The sequence below is a fragment of the Cynocephalus volans genome, chromosome X (assembly GCF_027409185.1).
Source record: "Cynocephalus volans isolate mCynVol1 chromosome X, mCynVol1.pri, whole genome shotgun sequence".
Taxonomy (NCBI): domain Eukaryota; kingdom Metazoa; phylum Chordata; class Mammalia; order Dermoptera; family Cynocephalidae; genus Cynocephalus; species Cynocephalus volans.
In genome coordinates this window covers 143431961-143447728 of record NC_084478.1, presented here as the reverse complement: position 1 = coordinate 143447728, position 15768 = coordinate 143431961, and the positions used below count along the sequence as shown (strand labels likewise).

Below are 15768 nucleotides of genomic sequence, written 5' to 3'. Positions count from 1 at the left end.
GTCGTATCAACTTCAAGTAGTTGTGGTTGTTATATCTTCTTCCCCCCCCCCCCGGTTTTTGTGTGTGTGTGTGTGTGTGTGTGAATTTATATATTAATTTTTAGCTCCCACCAATAAGTGAGAACATGTGGTATTTCTCTTTCTGTGCCTGACTTGTTTCACTTAATATAATTCTCTCAAGGTCCATCCATATTGTTGCAAATGGCAGTATTTCATTCGTTTTTATAGCTGAGTAGTATTCCATTGTATAGATGTACCACATTTTCCGTATCCACTCATCTGATGATGGACATTTGGGCTGGTTCCAACTCTTGGCTATTGTAAAGAGTGCTGCGATGAACATTGGGGAACAGGTATACCTTCGACTTGATGATTTCCATTCTTCTGGGTATATTCCCAACAGTGGGATAGCTGGGTTATATGGTAGATCTATCTGCAATTGTTTGAGGAACCTCCATACCATTTTCCATAGAGGCTGCACCATTTTGCAGTCCCACCAACAATGTATGAGAGTTCATTTTTCTCCGTCGTTCAGAGTCTTTTGGATTTTAGCCATCCTAACTGGGGTTAGATGGTATCTCAATGTGGTTTTGATTTGCATTTCCCAGATGCTGAGTGATGTTGAGCATTTTTTCATATGTCTGTTGTCCATTTGTATATCTTCCCTAGAGAAATGCCTACTTAGCTCTTTTGCCCATTTTTTAACTGGGTTGCTTGTTTTCTTCTTGTAAAGTTGTTTGAGTTCCTTATATATTCTGGACATTAATCCTTCATCAGATGTATATTTTGCAAATATTTTCTCCCACTCTGTTGGATGTCTTTTAACTCTGTTAATTGTTTCTTTTGCTGTGCAGAAGCTTTTTAGTTTGATATAATCCCATTTGTTTATTTTTCCTTTGGTTGCCCGTGCTTTTGGGGTCGTGTTCATGAAGTCTGTGCCCAGTCCTATTTCCTGAAGTGTTTCTCCTATGTTTTCTTTAAGAAGTTTTATTGTTTCAGGGTGTATATTTAAATCCTTAATCCATTTTGAGTTGATTTTAGTATACGGTGAGAGGTATGGATCTAGTTTCATTCTCCTGCATATCGATATCCAGTTATCCCAGCACCATTTGCTGAAGAGGCAGTCCCTTCCCCAGTGAATAGGCTTGGTGCCTTTGTCAAAGATCATATGGCAGTAAGTGTATGGGTTGATTTCTGGATTCTCTGTTCTATTCCATTGATCAGTGTGTCTGTTTTTATGCCAGTACCATACTGTTTTGGTTATTATAGCTTTGTAGTATAGCTTAAAGTCAGGTAGTGTTGTGCCTCCAGCTTTATTTTTTTTGCTCAGCATTGCTTTGGCTATGCGTGGTCTTTTATTGTTCCATATAAATGTCTGGATAGTTTTTTCTATTTCTGAGAAAAATGTCTTTGGAATTTTGATGGGGATTGCATTGAATTTGTATATCACTTTGGGTAGTATGGACATTTTCACTATGTTGATTCTTCCAATCCAAGAGCATGGGATATCTTTCCTTCTTCTTGTATCCTCTCTAATTTCTCTCAGCAGTGGTTTGTAGTTCTCGTTATAAGGATTTTTCACATCCTTGGTTAACTCAATTCCTAAGTATTTTATTTTTTTGGTGGCTATTGTAAATGGGCAGGCTTTCTTGATTTCTCTTTCTGCATGTTCACTATTGGAGAAAAGAAATGCTACTGATTTTTGTGTGTTGATTTTGTATCCTGCTACTGTGCTGAAATCATTTATCAATTCCAAGAGTTTTTTTGTAGAGGTTTTAGGCTGTTCGATATATAGGATCATGTCATCTGCAAACAGGGACAGTTTGACTTCATCTTTTCCAATCTGGATGCCCTTTATTTCCTTCTCTTCTCTGATTGCTCTGGCTAGTACTTCCAACACTATGTTGAATAGGAGTGGTGAGAGTGGGCATCCTTGTCTAGTTCCTGTTCTTAAAGGAAAAGCTTTCAGCTTTTCCCCATTCAGGATGATATTGGCAGTGGGTTTGGCATATATGGCTTTAATTATGTTGAGATATTGTCCCTGTATACCTAACTTATAGAGGGTCTTTGTCATGAATGAGTGCTGAACTTTATCAAATGCTTTTTCAGCATCTATAGAGATGATCATATGGTCCTTGTGTTTGAGTTTATTAATATGGTGTATCACATTTATTGATTTGCGTATGTTGAACCAACCTTGCATCCCTGGGATGAATCCCACCTGATCATGATGAATAATTTTTCGTATGTGTTGCTGTATTCTGTTTGCTAGTATTTTATTGAGGATTTTTGCATCTATATTCATCAAGGATTTTGGCCTGTAGTTTTCTTTTTTGGTTATATCTTTACCTGGTTTTGGTATCAGGATGATATTTGCTTCATAGAATGAGTTTGGGAGATTTACGTCCATTTCAGTCTTTTGGAATAGTTTGTAAAGAATCGGTGTCAATTCCTGTTTGAATGTTTGGTAAAATTCTGCTGTGAATCCATCTGGTCCTGGGCTTTTCTTTGTTGGGAGCCTTTTGATAACAGCTTCAATCTCCTTTATTGTTATTGGTCTGTTCAAATTTTCTACGTCTTCATGGTTCAGTTTTGGGAGCTTGTGTGTGTCCAGAAATTTATCCATTTCCTCCACATTTTCAAATTTATTGGCGTATAGTTGTTTATAGTAGTTTCGAATGATTCCTTGTATTTCAGATGAATCAGTTGTAATATCGCCTTTTTCATTTCTAATTTTGGTTATTTGAGTCTTCTCTCTTCTTTTTTTTTGTTAGCCATGCTAATGGTTTGTCAATTTTATTTATCTTTTCAAAAAACCAACTTTTTGATTCGTTGATCTTTTGAATTGTTTTTTAATTTTCAATTTCATTCAGTTCTGCTCTGATCTTAATGATTTCTTTCCGTCTGCTAACTTTAGGTTTGGATTGTTCTTGTTTTTCTAGTTCTTTAAGGTGAAGTGTTAGGTTGTTCACTTGCCATCTTTCCATTCTTCTGAAGTGAGCATTTAATGCGATAAATTTTCCCCTCAATACTGCTTTTGCAGTATCCCACAGGTTTTGGTATGATGTATCATTGTTTTCATTAGTTTCAATAAATTTTTTGATTTCCTGCTTGATTTCTTCTTGGACCCATATGTCATTAAGTAGAATGCTGTTTAATTTCCATGTGTTTGTGTAGTTTCCAGAGTTTCATTTGTTATTAATTTCTAGTTTTAATCCATTGTGGTCTGAGAAGATACATGGGATAATTCCAATTTTTTTGAATTTATTGAGACTTGATTTGTGACCTAATATGTGATCTATCCTGGAGAATGATTCATGTGCTGATGAGAAGAATGAATATTCTGAGGTTGTTGGATGGAATGTTCTGTAGATATCTGCCAATTCCAATTGGTCTAGAGTCTTGTTTAGATCTTGTGTTTCTCTACTGATTCTTTGCCTAGATGATCTGTCTAATATTGACAGTGGGGTGTTCAGGTCCCCTGCTATTATGGTATTAGTGTCTATTTCCTTCTTTAGGTCTAATAGCGTTTGTTTTATAAATCTGGCTGCTCCAACATTGGGTGCGTACATATTTATGATTGTTATGTCTTCTTGATGGATCAGTCCTTTTATCATTAAGTAGTGTCCCTCATTGTGTCTTTTTATGGTTTTTAGTTTAAAGTCTATTTTGTCAGATATAAGAATAGCTACTCCAGCTCGTTTTTCTTTTCTGTTTGCATGGTAAATCTTTTTCCATCCTTTCACTCTTAGTCTATGTGAATCTTTATGGGTGAGGTGGGTCTCTTGTAGGCAGCATATAGTTGGGTCCTCCTTTTTGATCCAGTCAGCCAGTCTGTGTCTTTTGATTGGGGAATTTAAGCCTTTTACCTTAAGAGTTGTTATTGAAAGGTGTTGATTTATTCCTAGCATTTTATTGGTTGTTTGGTTGTCTTAGGTGTCTTTTGTTCCTTGCTTTCTGATTTACTGTTTGTTTCTGTGTTTGTTGGTTCCTTAGGTTGTAGATAGTGTTTTTGTTTGCTTGTTTTCTCTTCATGAATGCCATTTTTATTATACTAGTGGGGTTGATTTTTCTTGGGTTTTTATGGCAGTGGTAGTTATTTTTCAGGAACCAAACCCAGTACTCCCTTGAGGATTTCTTGTAAGGGTGGTCATGTGGTAGTGAACTCCTGCAGTTTTTGTTTGTCTGATAAATATACTATTTGCCCTTCATTTCGAAAGGATAGCCTTGCAGGGTAGAGTATTCTTGGCTGGCAATCTTTGTCTTTTAGTATTTTGAAAATATCATCCCATTCCTTTCTAGCTTTTAGGGTTTGTGATGAAAAGTCTGATGTTAGCCTGATTGGGGCTCCCTTATAGGTGACTTGACACTTCTCTCTTGCAGCTTTTAAGATTCTCTCTTTGTCTCTGAGTTTTGCCAATTTGACTATGACATGTCTTGGAGAAGGCCTTTTTGGGTTGAATACGTTTGGAGATCGTTGAGCTTCCTGGATCTGAAGATCTGTGATTTTTCCTATACCTGGGAAGTTTTCTGCCACTATTTTGTTGAATATGTTTTCAATGGAATCTCCATTTTCCTCCCCTTCTGGAATACCCATGACTCGGATATTTGAGCGCTTGAGGTTGTCTGATATCTCTCTCAGATTTTCTTCAATGTCCTTTATTCTTTTTTCTTTCTTTTTGTCTGCTTGTGTTATTTCAGACAGCCAATCTTCAAATTCAGAGGTTCTCTCTTCAACTTTGACAAACCTGCTGGTTAAACTCTCCATTGTGTTTTTTATTTCGCTGAATAACTTCTTCAGTTCAGCAAGTTCTGCTACATTTTTTTTCAGGACATTGATTTCCTTGTATATTTCCTCTTTCAGATCCTGTATACTTTTCCTCGTTTCATCATGATGTCTAGCTGAGTTTTCTTGTATCTCATTCAGTTTCCTTAGAATTATCACTCGAAATTCTTTGTCAGTTATTTCAGTGCCTTCCTGTTCTATCGATCTAGAGTTTGAAATTTATTAACTTTTGGTAGTGTACTTTCTTGATTTTTTGTATTTCTGGTATCTTTTTTTTGGTGTTTATTCATTGTGGCAGGGGGTTTCACAGACCACCGGTTTGAGACTAATGACTAACTAGGATGTTGCTGTGGTTGCCAATTTCGTATGGCTCCCACCGTGACTGCTCAGTTGGCCTCTAGTGCCTTGTGTGTGTGGTTGCCTTGGGTCTTGGGCTTCTCCGGGGAGCCGCCTTTCTGGTCAGCTTGGACTCTGCTGGGCTGGTGGATCACGTACCACAGGGTGTGTGATCTCTGTTGAGCTTTCACTTCCTGTGCAGGACTTCTCTCTGTTCCGTGTGCTCTGGCCCAGGCTGTTGGATTGTGCAGTGGCGACCCCACCGGGTGTGTGGTTTCTGTCGAGTCTCCGCCTCCCTGGCCGCACGTCTCCCCACTCTGTGCGCACTGTGCTGGGCTGGGGCGTGTCTTCTGCGCCCGTCTTCTATCAGCTGGGCCTTCAAGACCCTGCTCAGCACCGCCTCGCCCAGGAAGTCTACCAGGTTTCTGCTAGGCACAGACGACCGGTCTCTCTGGGTGCCTTTGTAGCACTGTGTAGATCTTTCTCGGGTCTTGTTCACCTTTGTATCCCCCCGGCATAGACTGAATCTAGCGCCCACCTGCAGCCTGCTCTCCGGCAGGTTCAAGTGGACCTGGGAACTCTCCTACCACACTATTCCCAACCAGAAATTGGTTAGGCTTTTTTCCGAACTGGTGGCTGCAGAGATGGTATCTGCCTCCCAGTAACAGGAAGTTTACCGGGGGCCGGAGTCCAGGGTGTGGTGGAGTGACAGTTGGCCCGCCCATACTTCCTTGCCCTCCCGACACTGGCCGGGGACGCCCCCCGCCACCAGCCCTGCCAGAGAACCGTGGAGGGAGTGGGAGGGGAGGCCGGCCCGCAGGCTCCAGAAAGCCCCGCGCCGGGCCAAGCAAGTGGGAAGGCTCAGTGACGGCCGAGCTGGGCGGAGCTGCTCGCACCTGGGAAAATGGAGGCAGCCCCGAGGCAGTGAGTGGCCTGGTGGTGCAGGCGGGAGCCGGGTGGGCGTAATCCCCCCGAACAGAGCTGGGCCCGGGGTCACTCACAGGGTTGTGCCAGGTCGGGTGCTCACTCTCTGTCTCTGGTTTGTCGCCTTCCCTGTTCTCGGCCGCTGCCGCCTTGGGCTGTTCAGTCGCGGCGCGGCTCAGGCACTCCCAGGAATCTTCTTTAATGCTGGTGTGAAACCTCGAATCATGAATAGGGCAGCTGGCCTCCTTCAGCGCTGCCCCGGCCTCTGGGATCCTGTCTGCATCCACAGCAGCCCTGGCGCCGTGTTCCCTGTTTCGAGACTCGCTTTTGCAGCTAAGAAACAGTTCTTTTCCTGCTCCGCACTTCAAAGCTGTTGCCTGTAAATGAGGCAGCCTCTCCTGCCGGGGCAAAGTGGCGGTCACCCCCCACGACCGGCCAGCAGCAGCGGTCCTCCCTTAAGAGATGGCAAGAGGAAGGTCCACAAGTTTCCCGGCTGCCTAAGGCCCAGTGGCCGCCTTTTCCACCTCAGCTACTCCGCGCCAACCCCCGCAGCCACCGCCATCTTGACCAATCAATAAGTTTGAATTAAAAAATAAATTCCTTACAATAAATGTCTCAAAGGCTTTCTCTGCCCCTCCCCGAGCATCCTACACTCTCCCACCCTTATCTTTGACAGGCTCCCTGACTCCCTACTTCCTTCTCTCTGCTCCTGCCAATGTAAATTTCCAAGCTTTTTCAAAGGAAATGTTGGTCCAACCATAGACACATTTAAGGAGAGTCCTATCTCTTTAAGGGAGGAAGTAGAAGATGATTGCTAGCTTGTGGCCAAAAATGTTAAGTTCCCACAGAAACAGGAGAGATCTTAGGAATGATAGAGCCACTGTCTTAACATTTTAATTCTGTACTTATCAATAAGATCTGTAAAAATTACAGAGGACAGCTTTCTTTAAGGAATTTACCTGTTACTCTTAGGCTCTTACGATTTAAAAGGTTTTCCACTAGTGGCTCATATATTACAATCTGGAGACCATCCCAGTCCTTAATGGAGTCTGGACTTTGGCTTTCTTTTTCTTCTTTAGGATTGAACCAGCTGCCCTTTGACCCTGCCAACAACAACGAGCCCCTGCAGTTTGGTAGTGCCAGTGGCCCTCTGGTCACAGAAGGCCTCATTGAGAATGGAGGGGAATCAAGCAAGAAAAGAAAGAGAACAAATGCTCCTTCAGGTAAGCTAGGTGATAACGCACTGTCTTAAGTCAGTGCTACTGAATCAACATTTCCCAGACCCTAGTATGTGGCAGGTACTGTGCTAGGACTTATAGAAATGACTTAAATGAGAAAGAGTCCCCTGCCCTGATGCAGTCAATCATCAGGAACAAAGCACATCCATGAATAACTCCAATAAGACAGAGTATCATCTGTGGTAAATGTGTAAAAGGAAAAAACCTATAGAAGCACAAATGAGGGAGAGTTTAACTCAGCTTTAGGGATCATAAAATGTTTCATGGCAGAAGTAACATTTTTAGCTGATCCTTGGAGAATGGATAGGCCCGAGAGAAGAGGAGATGAGTAAAGAGCATTGATTTAGGTAGAAGAAATTACATGAGTGAATGGTTTCACTGTACATTTGTCTTTGTGTGTATGTACATGTGGCAGGTCACCCTCACTTTTACTTCTAACTCAGATAACTACATATATTTGCATCTCCCCACCTCCACTCCTGATCCCCTCAATACATACTATGCCCACATGTGTTATGTGCCCTTATAGTTTTCTTAGAACAGCTGGCAAACAGATTCTCCTAAATCCTCTGTAACAGCCTACTGAATTTTTAGCGTCCCCTGCAATCCCCCCCGCCACCCCTATCCCTCATGTCCCATTGACCTATGCGCATGTTAAATTTTTCCAAAAGGAGTGAGGAAACAACAGGAGAACCAGGTCTTAAATGATTATTTGATATTTTAAAATTTCATTTCTTTGTTGCTTGGTTATTCATTTGGAAATAGAGTCCCTAGTATGTGAAGACTGATCAGAGACTTTGGGATTGGTCTAACAGACATGTTTATTGTTTTTCGTTTTGTTTTATTTTTTATCATTACTTTTACTTTCAGCTTGTGAAATGGAACATGTTTACAAACATATAATATAACGTACTCTTAGATCATAAATCTTTCTGTTTATAAATCAAGGCATTTGTTAAACACAAGTTTGGAAGATGAAAATACAGTAAAATTTTAGCTATATGGAGACCTCAAAAAAATAGTGATTCATAGATCTCTGTGTTTTCTGGAGCGTGGAAAGACATAGTGTATAGCCAAGGGACTGGCCTGGGTTCTCATCCTGACTCTATCTCCTTTTGTGGCCTGGAGTTAGTCTCTTAACCTTGCTGAGTTTCTTCAACTGTAAAATAGAAGTGATACAAAAATCTACCTCTTAGAACTGTGTTATGAGAATTAGTTGAAATGGTGTAGGTAAAGCGCTTAGCATGTTATCTGCACACAGTAATCACTTATTAATCGTTGCTATTATTTTGTTATCATCATGACTTCTATATGATAACATTATGATCTTCATCTTTTTAAGCATCAACATATTTCACATGGTTAATTATGGGTATAAATTGTGTGTGTGTATAAACTTGTCTGCCTTTTTAAGGCATATATTCAACATAATTTAAACTTTGCTTGACCATTTAGGGCCTCGATTCCGGTCATTAGTTATTGTACTGCACTCTGATACTCTATTATAGTTTTCAGGGTTTACTAAGGAATATAGGCCTTTTACCTCTACACTAAATTGTCCTAGACTGTGGTGGTGTTTTAGTCATTACAGCCACTTTTTATACATGTCCTGTCTCCTTTCTGCAGTCTGCAGTCACTTATTCTTCTCAGTGTCCCTTCATGTAGCAGCTCTTTTTCTCCTAATTAGTTATGAACTTTAAAAAAAACCAAACAACCAGCTCTCCAAGTTAATGTTGTCAGATTTGTATGTTAAGTAAGAGTTAAATCAGCTTTTTAGGTGGAACCTGCCATGGATAGAATGCACTAGATTTAGGACATCAACTTTAAAACATCTGTTGTGGCTGCTCTGAGGCCATTTTTGATCACTTACTAGTTTTTCCACTGTATTCGTGTTGTAATGTGCTAATTTAGGGTAATGCCTCCTGAACTGTAGTTAACTCATGAGGGTAGGGAAAGGGGGTACGCATTAATCCGAATTGTGAACTAACTTTAAAGAATCACAGTTTTATTTCTAATGAGCATATTCAGTGAGAGCAAAGTAACTGTTTCAGATATAGGATTTTAACAGTAGAGTACACTAATCTATAATTAGCAGAATCAGTTTGCATTCAAATAATGAATATGTTGAAGTCCTTAAGAAAAAACAGTAAGTTCTTTAAAACAGGTGAAATAAGCCCCTGGCAAGCTAAATTAGCTCCCTTGAACTCTTGTTCACACTATTTGCTTAGTGAACCCTTTCATTGTAAGTAGTACAAAGGTAACTCCAGCCCAGGTTAAATTACCACAAATTCCAAATTAGTGTTGTCCAAATTAATGAGGTTTTACTATACAGGAGGTCTCTTGTAATTGTTCATCTGGAAATCTTGTGATATTATAAATGGGCAGATTGCTTTATAATATTTCCTTCCTCTTCAGTCCTAGACAAAAGAAAGAGGGAAGATGTTTTGTGAGTAGGAACTTCTCTCTTCTTTTGTCACCATTCCCTGCATCATGGTGGGGAGAAGAGCTAGGGTTAGAAGTCCTTATAGGAGCTGCCAGCCATTTCAGTTCTAAGCTGAGATACATGTCCAGCCATTGTATCACTCAACACATAACCCCAGTGAGTCAAAGCCATCTCTCTCCCTCTCCTTCACTGCAAATGAAGGAGGGATCTTTGCCTGCAGCTCATTTCTCAATACACATTGATTTTTCCTCCCTTTCCATACCTCTACAAACTGCCTCTCCTTTTGTACTAAAACTGATCTCTTAAACATCACTAGTGACTTCCAGATTGTCAAAGTCAGTGGCTTTTTGGCAGTTATCAACCACCTTGACCTCTTTGTTTCATTTGATGCTATTAATAACCTCCCCTTCCTTGAATTCTCTCTGCTTTTGCCTTTCTTGGCAATATACTTCCCTTTTTTTTGTCTCCTTTAAGCATTCTTTGTCCTTTTCTTCATCCCTCCGCTGTATGTGAGTGTGCTATCTTCCACATTTATAGACAAAATATAATGGTTAAATAAACTTACCCACTTGAATGTCTAGCAAGTGGTTTAGCCAGGCCTTTAACTCCAAAGCCTGTTTCTAACTACTGTGGCATAGTTACTTTGTCTGTAGATGTTGGGAATTTAGGCCCATTACCAAAATGTGTATTAAACATTGGTGGCAGACTAGGAAAAGCTGTGTTTGTGTGAAAATAAATAGGTTAGAATAAGGTGAGCAGAGCGTGGATTTGATCATTTCTGGGAACTCTTTAACTCTGAGATTCCATGGTTCCTTCTTTTCAGCTCTCTTTTCTTTTCTGCTACTCCCCAAAACAAGTCTTCTATTTCAGCCAGGCTTATCAACTACCTTTCTCCAAAGATACTGTGTTAGTCTGTTTATATTGCTTATAACAAAATACCTGGAACTGGGTAATTTATAAAGAAAACGAAATTTATTGCTTACAGTTTCTGAGGCCAAGAAGTCCAGAGTCCATCTGGTGGTGACAATGTAAGACTGGCCCGAAAGCACGAATCTTACTTGTAGGGAAGGCTCATCTCGCAAAGACCAAGAGACAGAGAGTGTTGCAATCAAGCAAGAGGAGTTTATTCCAGCATGCTGGGGTCGCTCAGTCTCCTGGACAGGAGCAGCCCCGAGCCCTTAACACAGGCGCTTTTTATACAGTTTTTAGACAGATTTTTGCAACAGGATGAGTTGTATACTGCTTACGGGTTATCTGAGGTGACCTTTAGATTTATTGGTGGTCTTTAGCAGGCTGGCACACCGATAAGGAACAGTATATTTCCCAATCGTTTATCTTTCTTGTGGTCAGGCCAGGCGGCCTCTAGATAAGGAGCTGGTCCCTGGAACTGGGTGGTGGTTCCTCCCTTCCTGGAATCTAGCATGCCTGGGCCCGCCTTGATTATGCTTGGCCTCTACATAACCCCTTACAAGCTGCCTTACTTAAAATGGCATTAGTTATGTTTTCTCGTTTTTAGCAAGCATTAGTACAGAAGCAAATTGCATATGTTTAAGTTATATTTTTCTCTACAACAACAGTGCGAGAAGCAGAGAGAGCAGACCTCACATTGCAAGATGGTGGAAGCAGAGAGAGCAGAGAGAGAAAGACAGACTCTCCTCTTCTTTTAAAGCCCTCAGAACCACGCTCCTGACCACCATTTTTAATCCATTCACTACTGCACAGTCCTACAATCCAATCACCTCTCTAAGGCTCCACCTTTCAGTTGCCAAAATAGGATTTCCCACTGTCTTAACAGTCCCAGTGGGGGCTAAGTTTCTAATACATAAAACTTGGCAACATAATTCAAGCCTCAGTGAGTTTTGGGGGGACATAATTCAATCCACTACTGGTACTATGCTCGTCTGCCTCAGCACCTTGCTCATGCCATTCATTTCCCTTGCCTGGCATGTTCTCCCTCTTCTCTCACCTGCCAAAATCTTGTCTAACTGACAGTGTCTAGTACAAGTCCTACTTTCTCCAAGAAGCCTTCTGGATCATCCTGTTTAGAAATGTTCTCTTGTACTTCTGAAATCCCTTGGCTATTGCTGTGGTTTGAATGTTTGTCCCCTCCAGAGCTCATGTTGACAATATTGACAATATTGACAGGTGATTGGATCTTTGGGAGGTGATTGGCTCATGAGGGCTCTAACCTCATGAGTGGATTAATCCATTCATGGATTAAGGGGTTAATGTATTAATGGGTTACAGTAGTGGCACCAGTGGCTTTATAAGGAGAGGAAGAAGCAAGTTAGCATGCTGATGCTCCCTCACCATGTGACGCCCTGTGCTGCCTCAGGACTCCACAGAGTCCCCACCAAGAAGGCCCTCGTCATATGTACCCCCACAACCATGGACTTCCCAGAATCCAGAATTGTAAGAAATAAATTTTGTTTCTTTATAAATTATCCAGTTTCAGGTATTCTAAGTGACAGAAAATATACTAAAACAGCCATTACATTCATATGATCACTTGACATTGATTATGGGCTACTTTGAACTATTGCTTATCTGCTAATATGCATGTTTTAGCATTTCAATTCAGTCATTAGCCCTTTATTGGAAGGGCCCCTGATTCATTGTCTTTTAGCAGAGATATGGTGTCTTGTACAAAATATAAACTCAAGAAATATTTGTTGATTGATCATCTATTCAGTTAAATAATTGCTTTCCCTTTGCCTTTATATTCTCTATTATTTTCTTGTCATTCCTAGGGTAGAGTTTTGCACCAAACTAGGCTCTATTATCTGATGTTTATCAACTGACAGCCTCACATGTCCCTAAAGGTCAAACTCAGACGTCTGTGAGATTATACCCTGAGATGACAAATCAAATCTGGGTGCTTGTTGAAAGAATACCTGGCCCTAGTATAATCCTTGCTTCCTTATCGGGTGGAATTTCATAAGTGCCCAAGGGAAACTGATAGGTGGAATTTGGATGTCCTGCCTCACTGTCTGTGAAGTAAATCAGTAATCTGGATTAGATATTACTGTCATATCTGACCACAAACTCTTCCTTTGTGGATCTAGCTGCTTCGTAGCTTTTATCTTAAGGTGAGCTCGGAATTCTTCAGAGTGTTTTGGCTCTCAAATTTCACATTTTCTTGGTGATGCTGCAGCTACACAAATTGTCTAAGATGGTAGTAAATCCACTTATTCAGGTGGTGCTCTATGGCAAAAAAGGAAAGATTATTAAAGCCTTGTAAGAGCATAATGCCAAGTTCTTTTCCTGGATTTGTAGAAGCAGAGATCCTAACCCTCTCATCAAACACTTCCACTGAAGTTGGAGAATCCATGAGTCAACAAGGCCAATTAGATGATGACTATAATCAAATGTATTGTTTTAAGCAACATCATGGTACACTAGTATTCAAACAAGTTGTCAGCTCTCTGGAGAAGTGGGCAACGAACTGGAAATAATTATGATACCAGAGAGGACATCTAGATGTGGACATATTCCAATTTCCATTGACTTTTCTTTATAGGCCTTTGTTGAAAGATAGATTTTTGCTTTAATACATGATGCCCAGTCCTATGCAGTATTGAATAAGTGCTTAGTATGAAAATGGGGATCTTCAACCATTTTCTATTTGCAATAATGATTTAATCCCAACAGTTCAAGATCTTCAGGGAGATCCTTCAATTCAATAATAATTTGCATCAGTATGGTGGCTCATTCTTTCTCTTAATGTATTTTCATACTTATTGTATTTTACAGATGAGGTGCTAATAACCAGAGAGGAGAAATGACTCTGACTAAGGTAGACTAGCATCACCAGGAATGTTATGTTAAGATAAAGACCTCCAGAAACTATCTAGTCTTGATCATAGACCTCCTAACTCAGTTATCAAGGTTTCCTTTAGAATTTCTGGAAGTCAAATGAGACTTGACAATATAAAGACAGTGAACAGTTCCAGCACTGCTAAGTCTAGATTAATAAGAAGAAATGGGCCTGCAGAGCCGCAAGAAGAGATTGGGTCAGACATAAGGAAGAACTATATCAGGAAAGTTGTTTCTTTCAGTTTCTCACTTGGAAGAGAAATATAAAAGTGAGATGAGAACTCATCTGCCTGGGAGTACTTTTGTTTCCTTTCTTACCTAGAAGAAGGGCAATGAACCAGGAAATTCTTCTATGACACTTACAGCCCTTTGATTTACCTCAGATTCAAAGGACTTGAGACTTTTATTTCACATGTACTTTGAAGTCCACAAATGAAAGCATTGATTGTTTTTAAAAAGAGAAAATGCCACCATTTTATATCTTAGTGTGTGGTATTTCTAGCATGTCAGCTGAATTATTATATTGCCAAAGGCAAGAAGAGCGTATTGTTCCTTCAGATGGAATTAAAATAAGAAAAAGAGTAGACTAATAGCCTTACTCAGTTTCTTTAGTCCTTTGGACATCTTTATCTGATTACAGTTTCAAGAAATAAAACCATTATCTTGATAACTAGAGGATCAAAAAAAGCAAGCTGACTTCTTTCTTTCTCAGGTCTGATAGAAACTCAGTGTGAAAGTTTTCATCTTCAAGGACTGTCTGGGGGAGGGGAGAACAAGGGTGGCACAAAAGAGGCAGTATAGAAAAATGCAAATACATCTCTCTTTAGTTGCCCCAATATTTGGAAGAGCTTTGGAATGATTTTGTGACTTCATTGTACTTAAGTCTTTTGGAGTTCTTCTCTCAGCAGACATGAAATGTTAAGTCAGCCTCATATGTTGGTAATATAGAGACTAGTGGTGGATGTTGAATCATAGTATTTTAGAGTTGGAGGCAACCTCGCCAAACTCCATTTTACAAATAAAGAAACTGAGACCCAGAAAAGGAACTTGTCGAAAATCATATGGTTAATTTATGGCAGAACAAGTACTAGTTATTACCCGACCTATATAATCATTTCGAGTAGCCTAGGACTATGGCATATGATTAAATCATTTTTATTGTAGAAAGTTTATTTATAACCTAGAACTGTTGATTTTCCCTATGCTAGTAGTATTACCTGATTTGTAGCAAGCTAACCCAGTGGTATGAGGCCCCATATCTGTTCTGGCTGCCACACTGGGGAGGGCCCTTTGATCTCGAGAGAGAAAAGGAGTTTGAGACTGGGAAATACCTATGAGCAAATTGCTTTTGTACAGCTGAATTCAGGCAGCTCAGCAAATCACAGAAAAAACTCTTCGTGACACCAGCTCATTTGGGAAGGGACAGTTTGTGTCCCCCATCCCAGCACACCCTTAGGGCCACTCCTTCAAATAGGAAAATATTTCATAATTATGTTTTGTCTGTGATTGTTTTGTTTTGTTTTGTCTGTGATTTAAACTTTGTTGCATAAGTTTTTTCTAGAGGATCTCTTTCAGTTTCTTGATTGGTAGGTAAAGACTTGTCTGAGAAAAATTAGCTTTAGGTCAGCAAAACTCAATTTCAGAGAAAGAAGATTTATAGATTTGGGGAAGTTGTTTTCCTTTCCTGTTTAGCTTAGTTAAGTTCTCAAAGCAACTATTGCTCTTGTCCTTCGGGCCTGTAAGGGCCTCCCTAGCCTTAATAAGAGAAAGGAGCATACTCAGACATGTAGTAAAATGTATACTGAAGACTGGGGTTTTAGTACTAAATTTGCCACTTAGTCTTTCGATGTTGGGTAAATCACAGAAGCCTTTTCTAAGCCTCAGTTTCCACATTTGTTTAATGAGGAAAGCATTTTGAAAACTGTCAGATAATACTATTATTGTTATTGCTGCTGCTTGTTGGGGTTTGAAAGCATGAAGTAACTACATTGCTTTTCTCCTTCCAGTTCTGAATCAAACTGAGAAGAAAACACAAAAAGCCATGTGAGGAACAAAATATTCTATCAGCCTTATTATAGGTAATACTGGATTGAAGAATATGTCTGGAGGCTAAGCCTAGTGAGGCTTCTTACCATCTCTAGCTCCAAATGTATACCTTGATACCCACCTGTGTGGAAGATTGAGTCTGCAGAGCAGACCACTTACCCTGCCAGTGTCATTGAGAG

At 40.2% G+C, this 15768-nt stretch overlaps 1 protein-coding gene across 2 annotated transcripts in view; it reads left to right on the top strand.

Annotated features, from left to right (window-relative positions):
- ENOX2 (ecto-NOX disulfide-thiol exchanger 2) overlaps positions 1–15768 on the top strand; it is a 321651-nt gene that overhangs the window by 122526 nt on the left and 183357 nt on the right. For both annotated transcript variants that reach the window (XM_063083160.1, XM_063083159.1), the window contains one exon: positions 7126–7269. The gene's annotated coding sequence lies outside the window, so the exon portion shown is untranslated. The remainder of the gene's footprint in view (positions 1–7125; positions 7270–15768) is intronic.